Source organism: Cydia fagiglandana, chromosome 9 (assembly GCF_963556715.1).
Source record: "Cydia fagiglandana chromosome 9, ilCydFagi1.1, whole genome shotgun sequence".
Classification (NCBI taxonomy): Eukaryota; Metazoa; Arthropoda; class Insecta; order Lepidoptera; family Tortricidae; genus Cydia; species Cydia fagiglandana.
In genome coordinates this window covers 10,189,686-10,201,864 of record NC_085940.1, presented here as the reverse complement: position 1 = coordinate 10,201,864, position 12,179 = coordinate 10,189,686, and the positions used below count along the sequence as shown (strand labels likewise).

General features: G+C 38.2%; 2 protein-coding genes and 1 long non-coding RNA gene across 3 annotated transcripts in view; 1 reads left to right on the top strand and 2 right to left on the bottom strand.

Moving 5' to 3' along the window:
• The window catches only part of LOC134667338 (lysophospholipid acyltransferase 7-like), a 470,374-nt gene that overhangs the window by 85,245 nt on the left and 372,950 nt on the right, over positions 1–12,179 (bottom strand). The window lies entirely within an intron of this gene.
• LOC134667339 (coiled-coil domain-containing protein 96-like) overlaps positions 1–12,179 on the bottom strand; it is a 77,969-nt gene that overhangs the window by 50,488 nt on the left and 15,302 nt on the right. The window lies entirely within an intron of this gene.
• LOC134667346 (uncharacterized) lies at positions 5,044–6,484 on the top strand. Its single transcript, XR_010098629.1, has 2 exons — positions 5,044–5,540; positions 6,167–6,484. It is a non-coding gene; the product is annotated as an uncharacterized LOC134667346 (long non-coding RNA).

The following is a 12,179-nucleotide window of genomic DNA, read 5'->3' as shown; positions in this document are numbered from 1 at the left end:
GGTATTATATCAGCACCAAATATATGCAGTGAACCAGATGTCTCAGTGTATTAAGCGGCAATTGACGTGTCCAATCCAAAGCGCACTTTCTACATTATTTAGTTGGACGTCGGACACCGAGGCTGCTGAACGTCCAAGCTGGCGGCATTAAGATGGAGTAGGTGGAGTTCACCTCATTATTTAGACTTTATTATAGGATATTTATATTTGTATTGTTACTAGGGTTTGCAATCCGGATCCAAAATGTATGATATTATCCGGATCTGGATCCGGATCCGCGGATCTTCCCATACATTTCGGATCCGTCGTGCAAACCCTAATTGTTACCTAAGTATATCTATAGAATGTTTTTGCAGCTGTTGGTACTCCTTACAAAATAAAATAAAATAAATAAATATAATATAGTAGGATTGGGGTTTCATCAACAACTCAAGCACTATTGTAAAAAAAGTTAAGAGTTGAAAGATTTATTACACGACCCAACTGTGGTTACGTAAGTAAGGCACTTTTGGAACAAATGAATCAAGGTCCAGTTCTGATGATGGATTCCACGAGGGAACTCCTCAAATCTTAAAAACACAGGTACACATAGTAAGTAATATAAGATACAAGGTTTTAAGGACGATTTCATGTTTGGTTATTTGCCTATTCCTGTAAGTCTTTAGCAAGTAAGATGTTTATAGTAACATTTGCACCAAGGACCAGTTCTGATGATGGATTCCACAAGGAATCGAGGGAGCTCCTCAAATCTATTTCTGTAAGTCTTTAGCAAGTAAGATGTATATAGTAACATTTGCGCAAAGAACCATTTCTGATGATGGATTCCACAAGGAATCGAAGGAACTCGTCAAATATATTTCTGTAAGTCTTTAGCAAGTAAGATGTTTATAGTAACACTTGCGCCAAGGACCACTTCTGATGATTGATTCCACAAGGAATCGAGAGAACTCCTCAAATCTTATAGGTTACATTTAAGTAGTTACTTTTGAATTTTCATTAACACCTCTATCTAAAAAAGTAACACTTGATGAAGTAGAACAGCTGATGTAGATCAAAATGGAACTCTTCAATGACATGAATTTCACGTTTGGCGATATGTCTTCTCCTATAAGTCTTTAGCAAGTAAGATTTTTATAGTAACATTTGTGTCAAAGACCACTTCTGATGATGGATTCCACAAGGAATCAAGGGGACTCCTCAAATCTATTTCTGTAAGTCTTTAGCAAGTAAGATGTTTATAGTAACATTTGTGTCAAGGACCACTTCTGATGATGGATTCCACAAGGAATCGAGGGAACTCCTCAAATCTATTTCTGTAAGTCTTTAGCAAGTAAGATTTTTATAGTAACATTTGCGCCAAGAACCATTTCTGGTGATGGATTCCACAAGGAATCGAAGGAACTCCTCAAATCTTATAGGTTACATTTAAGTAGTTACTTTTGAATTTTCATTAACACCTCTATCTAAAAAAGTGACACTTGATGAAGTAGGACAGCTGATGTAGATCAAAATGGAACTCTTCAATGACATGAATTTCACGTTGGGCGATATGTCTTCTCCTATAAGTCTTTAGCAAGTAAGATTTTTATAGTAACATTTGTGTCAAAGACCACTTCTGATGATGGATTCCACAAGGAATCGAGGGGACTCTTCAAATCTATTTCTGTAAGTCTTTAGCAAGTAAGATGTTTATAGTAACATTTGTGTCAAGGACCACTTCTGATGATGGATTCCACAAGGAATCAAGGGGACTCCTCAAATCTATTTCTGTAAGTCTTTAGCAAGTAAGATGTTTATAGTAACATTTGTGTCAAGGACCACTTCTGATGATGGATTCCACAAGGAATCAAGGGGACTCCTCAAATCTATTTCTGTAAGTCTTTAGCAAGTAAGATGTTTATAGTAACTTTTGTGTCAAGGACCACTTCTGATGATGGATTCCACAAGGAATCGAGGGAACTCCTCAAATCTATTTCTGTAAGTCTTTAGCAAGTAAGATGTTTATAGTATACATTTGCGCCCAGGACCATTTCTGATGATGGATTCCATAAGGAATCGAATGGACGAGTTCTGATGAGCGACCGATGGATGGCCTGACCATTATTGAATGAATCTTTACCTAACCTAACTCAAAAAGTCAAATCACAAATGACTCTGCGTAATGTATTATACACGGTGTAACATGAGTAAACCGAATAATTTTAACAGTGTATTCCTGATCATATTTAGAGAAAAAAAATATCTATAAACTTTTTTAAAAATTCGCCTAGTTTCAGAGATATTATTAATAAAAAAAAAACAAGTTTTTATTGTTACATAGTGTATAGATGTCAAAAAGTGACAAGTAACACTTTGCAAAAAGGTAGGTTCTACGAAAAAATAATGTAAAAATCAATTTTAAGTGACAAGTTTACCAATAACATTTATTTTTTATGTACAAACACATTGAAAAAATTGAAAATCCAAAACAAAAAAAAATTCTTTTTTTGGCCATATTGACCTAAATTCATATTACATTTTTTAGTTCATTTGACCTCAGAAATGCGTGGTTAAAATTATTCGGTTTCCTCATGTTACACCGTGTATAAAGTATCATTCAAACAGGAAGAGTACTCTGACGATGAGATGTCTTCTCAGTTACAATTTTGGAGATTTGGCATTTTAAGATTTTAAGGTTATAAATTGTATGGAGAAGACCGTATACAGTGTAAACTGTCACCGTACACCTTCGTTTTTAATACAAACTAAAAAAAAAAATATTTTCAATTTTGCTAGAACAATAATTCACTACGTGTCTCTTTTTCATGCGGTGAAATCCCTTTCCGCCCGGAATGGCAACGAGGTCTATTCAATCTAAACCCAAAAGTAAGTACGCAAATTGTAAGTAATAGTTATCCACTCTTAGTAGGTACTCGTAAAAGGACGGTGTTATGAAGATATTTTTTTTTTTTTTTAATATGCATGGGTTTACTCATGGCCACAGACTAGCCGAGGCGTAGACGTGGCCTACGATGGAGCGAGCCCGCCCAGAAGGTGCCTGTTCACTCTTGATTTATTAATTTTTTACCGAATTCTATATGAGGTGGTTATAAATTCGACCGTTTCTTTTCTTTATATGTTACCTAATCTCAACTGAGGGAACTCCTCAAATCTTATAGGCATACATGTACCTATCGACTTTATTCACTGTCATAAAAAAACCAAGCATTTCCATTCAAATAAATGCCATTTCATGAAGTGGAACTTACGACCAGGACTAGAGTAGAACTGTTCATATTTCACGTTTGGTGATTTATCTTCTTCAATAAGTTTGCTAAGCAAGTAGCTAAGGTTTTTAAGAAACATTTGTGTCAAGGTTCAGCTTCAGGTTCCATGAAAAATTGAACCAGCCCACCACCACATCCCACACAACGAACGTAGTTGTGGGTTCAAGTACTACCCAAGACAGGAATTTTTCCACTTTTAATTTATTTCTAAGCTTAATAGCATCGTTCGCAGACGATACTGCTTGATAAAAAAATAAATTGATGGAATTCTCTAAATCTTGATCAAATGTACCCGAACGAACTCGTTCCTGTCGTCACTGTTTGGCCAGACAGGAACAAGTCTTGCAAATTGCTGCGTCACGCATAAGAAACAGCTGTTGGTAAAGTCACTAAGTAACTGGGTAGGTACATAGTAAAAAAATGTCTATAAGTAGACCGACCGCTTAAAAGAGGCCTCGCCTGCGCGGTACGGGGGCGACGGGGAGGGACGACTAAGGGCGGCGGGGTCGGCGCCCGCACCTTTCCCACCGCCCTTAGTCGTCCCCATTGGAGACAAATGCTACCTAGCTACCCTAACTACCCCACATGACGGTACTTATTTAAATAAAAAATGGAAATATAAAACTATTAATCTTAAAAAAATAAAGCAACTTCTAACATGTCGGGAAATAAGATATAAATTGTTAATTATAATTTCAGAGACTGTACGACACTAAAACAAGGATGCATCGAAACAAGAAAAATCAAGCATATTAGTTCAAGAAAAATCAAATAATACTTAATGTGTAATGTTGACTTGGTTAGATATGTAAGGTTGAAAAATAAATCACAATGTGCATAGAATACAGAACCAATGGTTTGAATATTAAAACTATTAGGTGTATAGATCGTACTATTTACTTATAGTAATATAATATTATTTCAATTATATCTTTTCAATTATATTTCATTGATATAATAGGTATGCTTAGATACCTACCTATCTTAGGTAGGTATACCTACACAGTCATTTGTAAAAATATGGGTGCACAAATCATCTCAAGAATGTTCCATATTTTTACAGTTGACTGTACATTTTATTCATAGGTTCTGTATTCTTAATGTACATGAATTGTTTTAGTGTAATTATTATTGTAATAAATACTGTTGACTGACAGTCAATAGTATTTATCTACTGATACTTTGAAACTTTTCTGTGATAGTAATCACAGAAGAAGATTTTAGGTCCTACGGTTCCTACCGTAGGACCTAATCCAGTACTTACCTACTATAATCCAAGTCCTCTTGGATTATATTATTTACTTAATGGACGAAGCGTGGGTGCACGGACCAGGCGCATTAAGGGGGTGCCATTTTGTAGGAAAAATCCGTGTCATACTATTTTTTGTTAACCCGCTCACCCGCTCCGTGCAACCGCACCAGTAACTACTGGCAATAAGCGAACGCCCTTACGCTATGTACAGTCGACGTCAAAGATATGTTTACACTTTTGAACCTTACGCCTTTGTCATAAGGCGAAAAATGTATACATATCTTTGACGTCGACTGTACAGTCATCTGTAATAGATGTTTCTCTTCGAGGGCCGCAAAAATATAAGCCGATCCTCAGTCCTCACGCTGCTTTGGGTGTGCGCAGTGGCGTAGCTAGGGGGGGGGGGGGGGGCGGCGGGGGCGGTCCGCCCCGGGTGTCACCCATGGGTGACACCCGCCGTGAACATCAGTAGTGCCACCTATAGAAATTCGTAAAATTATGTAAAATGAAAGCGATGGAGTAAATCCTGAGCTTTTTAACCCTTTACCAGGCCAAGGGAAATATTCCACCCACATCTTATATCGGTTACCGTAGTCAGGTTTTAACTCCAAACCACCTACAAAATATTTTGTCAATCCCTGAAAATATTATTTTATGATCTTCATTCACAACACGCTTCTAAATTGCGTAATATATCTTTGGCAGCCATTTCAATTCACTTGAACGCTAATTTCAGCAAACTACGGAGAAATTCGAACACTTTCCATAATTTCTATGAAACAGAAGTACATAGATCGAACAATTTTTTGATATTTTGTAGATTTTGAGTGTTGAAAGCAAATGTAATCGTAAACATTGCTAAATATTCATGCATTATTGTGTATGACCAGAATTAGGATGTGGGTTGACATTATCCCATGGCCTTATTAGAGTTTAACTGTGTGGGAGCTATTTTTCCCATGGCCCGGTAAATTGTCTTGTCATGTCATAAAAACTCACGTAAGTAATAAAACAGTTTTTGTGTTCAACCTAGAGCGAATTCATGTACCTAGCTATAAAATCTCCTTTTAAAGGCTTTCCCTGAAGAATTTCTTCTTGTAGATAGTATCATAAAATTGAATAATTGTGTTGCTTTTAACCAAAAAGTAATGAGGTAAGTATTTATCCCATTGCCTGTCTAGGTGTGAGACTGTGTTACATATAAAAATAAATACGTACCGAGAATGCCCTTAAACGAATTAGGTACCTACTCGTATTTTTGATACAGCCTGTATACTTAAAAATAAATAACAAAAACCAAAGAGCCCCAAAATCTAATCGGGTCATGGGAAGAATAGTTCCCACACAGGCAAATTCTAGCCAGGCAATGGGATAGAGTCATCCCACATCCTAATTCTGGTCATATCACAAGGACGCAGGAGTATTTAGCAAAATATATGATTATATTACCTTACAATCATTAAAATCATGAAAATAACAAAAAATGGTTCTATATATCTGCTTGTGTTTTTCTTAAATTCAGTAAAGTGTTCGAATTTGTAAACAAACCACTAACATCACTGGTCAAGTGGATTTAAATGGCTGCTAAAGATATATTATTGGATTTTGAAGCGTGCCATGAATGAAGATCATAAAATAATGTTTTCAGTGATTGATATAATGGTTCGTAGGAGATTTGGAGTTAAACCTTGACTATTATAACCGATATAAGATGTGGGTGGAATATATCCCTTGGCCTGATCAAGAATATAATAAGACAAAATCTAGTATGACAGTTCATTACTTAGACAGGCGATGGGATAACCGTAACCCACATTTTTATTTCTGGTTTAGAGGAAGATCTCCGACTTTCATAAATACATTTTTTACAAGGCGTTCAATACGGTTGCAACAGCATATAAAGTACGTATTAAGACACGCTGGTTCTTCGGGGCCTGGTAAAGGGTTAACATAAATTACAATTAGGATTGTTCATTTTTTTTCAAATGTTCTATTTCGAAAACCATTTCGAGATATAAGGTTTTTAAACAGTTTCCGACATTTGCTGCGATATAATAATTGAGGATTGAGGATATTTTAACAAATATCCTTATGACCTTAGTTTGACCTTCTCCTGGGCTGAATGTAAAGTCATTGCATAATAAAAGTTATCGAACCATAGTAAATAAATCCGTCACTCACGTATTGTCAAAGTTATCATTGTCATCGATTGTCATAACAAAATTTTTCAGTTAAACCGCTGCGCTTGTTTGTTACAATTTGATTTATAATTAATACCTAAACAGTAGATTTCATTGCTTAATAATATATCCAAAACCTTGTTCATATGTGTGGGAATGATTCACAAAAATCCAAATAGTTCGAATCCACGAAGACCTACGACGTGAAAGATGGTGCCGTGAATTAAACTTGGAATACCTACCTACTTCACGTGTTACACACAGTATTGCTGTGAGAATCACGTCGATGTAAGTATAAAATTAATATTATTTACTACAATTACGCATTTAAAAGCTCACTTTATTGGTAGGGTCGTGGTATCTATTTATTTTCTGTGGTAATGTAGCCAGAGTATCTAAAGGCAAACCGTTAAACAGAGATGGTGCCTACTAGAAAGAAGGAATATACAAGAATACATAGCCATACTCAAAATTCAGCCTGAAACTGCTTTAAAAAGATATAATTTCTAATTTCCAGGTACATGTTGCAGTTCAAGCTGCTGATATCATGGTGGACAAGACTTAATAAAGAGTTGTGAATAATAAAACATGTTTTTGTTTACCTACTTTTTTATTAATTTGGGAAATATGTTATATATGTTTCCACAAAAAATAGTAACTTTACATTAAATGTATGTTTATCATGTTCTGCACGAGCATCTGACAATGATGGCTTCTTGTTGACCATCCAGAAGAGAAGTGTATGGTTTGTTATTTACTCTGTTCCCAGGCATTATTTACGGTCGTAAAGTATTACGACGATTAATAATTAATATTACGTTCGTTTCAATACAAAATGCTCAACTTTGTTCTGGGCCCAAGTGCAGTTACATATCTCACAGCTGTATCTAAATAGGAATCACGATGACCTGAAATAATAGGATATAATTAGCAAAATTGGCATGTTCCTAATATAGTAGTATAAGTATGTAGTACAATATCCAAACAATGGTGACAAGCCGCTAGAAAGCACCCACTGGGTGCTAAGCTACCTTTAGCAACGGACGCTTGTAACGATTTTATGAATCCAATCTTCTTACAAATCGAATCAGTAAAAATATATATGATGTAGGTAACTTACATTTGTATTTTTGCTCCCTTGATTTCAGCCAAGTTATGGTTGGAGTTGGATGCTATATGGATACATACTCCAATAAAACTAAGTTATATTATATAACTTAGGCAGATTTCTGGAATCAGCTTTCTCAAATTTATAGCGTAGGTATTTTGAAATTAATGATTCAAAATAAACGAGTTTTCCATTCCAGACGATTGTTATTTATAGAAACACGTGACACTGACATTGTCGACAGGTGACATTACAATCAATTGACCATGACAACTATTTTTTTAATGCTTGTTGTTGCTTGTGCATTATCCTAATCAGCCGACGACATGTAATTTACGAGAAGTCGTATCTCATAATTTCAATAAATTATAAATATTCAACCGAGCCACGAATTACTAAATCATTCAAATTGGTATCTTAAATTAACCTATATTTTCAGGAAATAAAATAAAAATGGGGGTCTAAAAAAAATGAACAATCCCAATTGCTCTTTTTAAATATATTTTACAATTTTGATTGAATTTTGGGGTGACACCCACAATTTCCGCACCGGGTGCCACCCATGCTAGCTACGCCACTGGGTGTACGAGTGAGACAGTCAGGCCAATTTGAACGTGCACCTGACATTATAACCGAATACCGATAGTATAATAATATTGGTATCATATCAGTTGTACGGACAAGTCCTATCGGAATAGACGCGTGAATTACAGCTAACAGTTATGATTCCAATATTATTCTTGTCGGTTTGACGTCAGGTGCATGTTCGAATTGACCCAGCACTAGGTCAGCGATAGACGGGACAGTGGTTCCAGCAGGACACCTGTCACCAGCAACGTCGGGAGAAATGCCGCGTCGTTGCCGGACTTCACCCGACATTTGTCGGGCGACATTATATGCAAGTCACGCAATGTCGCCCGACATTTCGAACGAAGTCCGGCAACGTTGCGGCACTTCACCCGACGTATCTGGCGACACTTGTTGTGGGACAATTGTCCCTAGTCTATCCGTGGCTTTATGCACGTATACAGCGATATCCCTCGCTCGCACACCGGACTGGCGTGTGGTGTTAGATCCCGAATCGCTGGATTCTTGTTTCGCCGGATTTACTTAAGGACGTCACAATCCGAGTACATATATGAGAATCCGTCCAAAAAAGAATCCGGCGACTCGGGAACTAACCGCGTGTGGGGCATCTACCTAATCCAAGCAGCCCCATTAGGAGCTTTTAGAGCGTCCGCTAGCTGGCGCGGGTGCACAGACCTGATGATATCGTAGGTAAAATCCACCGCACACGCCCGCCTGACGCGTCAGGCAGGTCATACCTACATTTTTCATTTAACCCGCTCGCCCGCGCCTCTTTCCAGTAGGATCCACTATTTCAATCCAACAGTGGACTGAATATCACGCTGAAGTTCACTGTGATCCACCATTTGGCTCGGTGGATCCTGTGATACTTGCATCTCTTATATGCTCTATATCTTCTATGTTCCACCAGTGGATCGAATGAGAATTCAGGGAGTTAATTTGGTAAGATCCACCTGCACTGATTTCAGCGGAACCTGTCATATAATTTATATATGTAGTATAGGCTCCACTGGAATCTAGGTTAGCTATAATAACTAATGGCGGTATTCAAGAACATTTTCTAAGCTATTAGGCCATTGATAATCGTTTCTTTTTTCGCCTCTTTGGTAGCGTATTTTCGGCATGGTGTGCGTTTACACACTTATATTCTAGAATAATATAAGTGTGTAAACGCACATTTTGACGACCGGTCTGGCCTAGTGGGTAGTGACCCTGCCTGCGAAGCCGATGGTCCTGGGTTCGAATCCCAGTAAGGGCATTTATTTGTATGTGATACAGATATTTATTCCTGAGTCATGGGTGTTTTCTATGTATTTAAGTATTTGTATATTATATATATATCGTTGTCTGAGTACCCACAACACAATCCTTCTTGAGCTTACTGTGGGACTTAGTCGATCTGTGTAAGAATGTCCTATAATATTTATTTATTTATTATAACCTAGATTCCAGTCGAGCCTATACTACATATATGACAGGTTCCGCTGAAATCAGTACAGTTGGATCTTACCAAATTAACTCCCTGAATTCTGTTCGATCCACTGGTGAAGCATATTAAGAGATGCAAGTATCACAGGATCCACCGAGCCAAATGGATCACAGTGAACTTCAGCGTGCTATTCAACCTTAGATATTCAACTCCCTGATGGTGGTTCGAGATAGTGGATCCTACTGGATAGAGGGCAAATTCTAGACTAGTTTAAAAATATCTATATCACTAGGTTCGTTGTACGCTTTATTGATTTTATTGCATTGTGGTTTTGGAGCATACTCCATGGCAGAATAAACATAGAATGAACATTATATGTAGAGTCTGTGCGGAAAGAGAAGAGTCGGTTGTAAATTACTCCGAGTATTTTATTGTCTGTGAAAACTTATCAAATACATTTTATGGCACAGTGTGTTTACGCTCTTTGGTTTACTATAGGCGCTAGTACTGCACTCTGGCGGCAGAACATTGCAGTAATACCTCCTATTGTCAGCGAGAATTCAGAAATTGATCCTGATACAAGCATGACTGAAAGATTTTTTCGGTCGATGGCAAACAAGTATACGGCCCGCCTGATTGTAAGTAGTCACCTTGCTTATGGACGCCTGCAACTCCAGAGGTGTTATATTAGCGTTGCCGAGCCTTTAAAAAACTTGTAGGTACCCTTCTTTTTTGAAGAACCCCATACTCTATATATAGATCCTCGGGAAAACCACGACAGGGAAGCATTCCATAGCCGCAGCATCCGCGCACGGAACGACATTCCTCTTTAACCGCACAGTGCGCGACCATAGTAGCCGATACAAAAATGTAATCTACTATGGTTGCGTAGTAGATTCGGACCAAGACAAGTCTGCAGCGGATTTGCACGCAGTGAAGGTGTTATTTAATACGTCATAATTTCATAGAAGCTTGACGTTTAAAATAACATAGAGTTAAGCCACGAAAAGTCTGTAGCGATTTTTATAGCCCTCGCAGTGCGATCCAGTGTTATTTATACATCATAATTTCATAGAAGTTTGACGTTTAAAATAGTACTTGCACTGCGTGGGCTATCAAATCCGCTGCAGATTTTTCTTGGTCTGACTCTCTCTATGTAGTATCCTAACACAAATAGACAGAGATAAGCTATGCTATTTCTTTCCAAACATCTAGGGTGTAAACTAATAAACTCCTTAGAACGTATTGGTTATATATCCTCTTTGCTTGTAACTACTAATATCTGTGACCAAAGACATTTTAGTAGTTTCTTGACAGATTTGACGTGCGGTCTACGATCGTTGCACTGCATGCTTCGTGCGGTCGGTCTCGTCATTAATTTTACTATGGAAATTGACAATCACACCGACGTGTCGGAGCAGTAGTGCAGCTGCGGTCGGAAGTGCGTTAAAATCACCATACTACGTGCAGTCGGTATCGTCATTCATTTTACTATGAAAATCGTTCGGGTCGCTGCAGTAGTGTCGGAGCAGTAGTGCAGGGCTGCTGCGATCAGAAATGGAATGTTTGAATGCGACGGATTTTATCTACTTACGATGGCACCCACTTGGACGCCCTAAGCGAACTTCTTGCAATTGATTTGAGATTTGCGCACTAGCCATTCCCAAATCTTGATGTACTTATTCACACTTATTCCCAAATTGGATATTGCTAATTCGCCGGAGTCAACATGCTGCCTTTCCTGAGGAGATTAAGCTACTGGAAACTGGGCGGCCTCTACCGAAGAAGTCTCCGTTGCATAAGATAGCAGTACAACTTGATAAGAATGGAGTCATCGTGCTAAACGCTAGAATTGACAAAGACGTTCACATAACCTTTCTGTGCGCGAAAGAAGATTTCGTCAAGCTTGAAGCAGAGATATTACATTATCGGGCTGCGCGGTAATATTCGCTATATAGCGAACAAGTGCCAATGGTGTCGGACCTATAAAGGAACATTGAGTGTGGTTCCTTCCGCCAGAGAGGCTTCAGGCGAATCAACCGCTATTTACCGCTGCAGCCGTAGACCTGTTTGGCCCTATGCAAATCACTATATAGGCCACCGCCGCGAAAAGAGGTGTGGTGTACTATACACATGCCTCACGAGACGCGCTGTGCATTTAGAGCTTGCCGCCTCACTTTCGGCATCCTCTATGATACTTTCCTTGCGCATAATGATAGCGCAACGCGGCATGCCTACATTTCTTTACTCTGACAACGCCACCAACTCCTACGGCGCAGAGCGAGAACTGGCAGAGGCCATGAAGACGCTGCCCGTCAGCTTAAAGCCATTTTTGATCGAGCGAGCCATAACCTGG